Raw genomic sequence first — 2247 nt, forward strand, 5'->3', positions numbered from 1 at the left:
AGCTTACCTTTTGCAAAAATATAGCGGCTCTGGTAATATTTTAATGTGTCTTGAATTTCAAATAGCATGTTTTTAGCCATTAAAATAGCCAATCCTCTAGCTTTAGAAGATCCTGATGAAGTAAATTGTTGATTGTACCACTGTGTTGTTCAAACTAGGTCTGAGTATTTTTTAAGGTGAGTTTCCTGAATAAACACTATGTCTGGTTTAAATTTTAATATTTGTGCTCAGGCCTGTAGCTCACATGGGGCCCATAGGGCCCAGCCCTCCCGTGGGTTTTGCGGGGGCCCTCCCCCCCCATCGCCGTGGAGCACTCCAGGCTTCCCGAGTGGGGAGGAGGAACCGGTGAAGCCGTCCGGGGCACGTGGGCAGGCGCGGGGGTGGAGGCGGCTTTTTAGGCAGCGCCAGGCGCCGGTACAGGGCCCGGTTGGAGTGAGCCAGCTATTAATTGGCCGCCGCTGCCAAAGAGCTGCTATGCCCAGCAAGCTGCCAGCTGAGACAGCACAGCTGGTGGACAACTACCTCCAGCACCACCTGGGCGGCCGGCTCGGCGCTGCCCCCCAGCCGCACGGCCAAGACCCTGCGGTGGGTGGCGGATGATCTGGAGAGCCACGAGAAGATGTTCTTCCACTCGGCTTGCAGCCCCGTGGCCTCGGAGCCCGGCGGGGCGGCCACCCACTTGAGCCGGGTGGCAGCGCAGATGGAAGCCGACGGCGGCCTGAACTGGGGCCGGGTGGTGGCACTGGTCATGTTCACTGGCAACCTAGTGGCTGCGCTGGCCGAGCGGGGCCCCCATGAGGTTGGCGCCCTGGCCGAGGCGCTGGTCGCCTATATGGCGGGGCAGCGCGAGTGGCTGGGGGGGCACGGGGGGTGGGGAAGAACGGGGAGGGGAGGAGGCGAGGGGGCACACTCCTGCTTCTCCTGCTGCTTCTGCAGCATCGCTTGCCTGCCGCCGCGGCTGCAGACTTCTCCGAACCAGCCCCTTCGCAATGGCTGCGCTTTCGTCCGGCTGCGCCCCGGGTGATGCACGCGCGCACGCACATTCCAGCCACAGACCGGGAGTCCCCCAGTACAGCATTATTTTGACTTGGCAACCCTAGGTAAGAATGATGCTTGCGGCCCCCCACTTTCCTCAGGGCCTCCCCACTAAAAAGGTCCTAGCTACGGGCCTGTTTGTGCTGTTATTCTTTTGCATTTTATTTTGTTGTTCAAGCCTCTAACATTCCATGAAAAAAAATTATATATTTTGTTACTTTTCAATAAAAGATCTACTTTCTTCTTATAGTCTTATATTAATGATATCAACCACACTTTAAATTAATGGTCTCCTCTGTTCGTAAAAGTTCCAATTTAACTTAAACCGAAGTAAAAATAATAAAAAGAAATCAACTAGACTAAAAAATTTCTCTATCTATATTATATCTATACAGTATGTTCTACCCTTATAATTTTACTTGCATAATCCAACCTATGTTTAGATTGTTTTAATCCACTGCTTTTTATTTTTAAACAACATAAAATGAAATGAAATGAATCTTAACAACTATTCAATATCAACTATTTTATATCGTACTAAAAATCCACCCCCCTATGGTCTAATTTACTTCAGTTAAGACCTTCTATTTTTAATCTACTAAAATCCCTCTTAACTTTACAGTTAAGAGCTCTACCTTTACCCTATACCTCCCCTTTCCCTCCCTTCTATTAGATATACAAAATAAATCATATATCTTTGCTTCCCAAAGAAAGCATATAAAACATTAACACTTATTCTTTTTCTGGATCATTCTTGTTGGTTCTGAATCCATTTTCAGTCAGTTCAATTCTAATAGTTTCAATTCAAGTTTTGATAGTAGCAGTTCTTATAGGGACTTTACTTGCTTTTTGCTTTTTGCAGAGACATATTAAGAGAAAGCCTTCTTTTGGCCATTTTCTTTATGGCAGTAGGTGGTAATTCAAGTTTTAGAAGAAGAAGAAGAGATTGGATTTATACCCCACTCTTCACTACCCAAAGGTGTCTCAGAGCGGCTTACAAACTCCATCCCCTTCCTCTCTCCACAACAGACACCCTGTGGGGTAGGTGGGGCTGAGAGAGCTCTTGACAGAAACTGCTCTTTTTCAAGAACAGCTCTTATCAGAACTATGGCTTGCCCAAGGTCATCCAGCCAGGTGCAAGTGGAGGAGTGGGGAATCCAACCCAGTTCTCCCAGATTAGAGTCTGCGCACTTAACCACTACAAACTGGCTC

The 2247-nt window shown here is 48.1% G+C and overlaps 1 pseudogene; it reads left to right on the top strand.

The window, feature by feature from the left end:
- Positions 1–474: 474 nt before the first annotated feature.
- LOC107117248 lies at positions 475–1908 on the top strand (annotated as a pseudogene).
- The last annotated feature ends 339 nt before the right edge of the window (positions 1909–2247 follow it).

The sequence above is a fragment of the Gekko japonicus genome, unplaced genomic scaffold (genome assembly GCF_001447785.1).
Source record: "Gekko japonicus isolate JY-2015 unplaced genomic scaffold, Gekko_japonicus_V1.1 scaffold276, whole genome shotgun sequence".
Lineage (NCBI taxonomy): Eukaryota > Metazoa > Chordata > Lepidosauria > Squamata > Gekkonidae > Gekko > Gekko japonicus.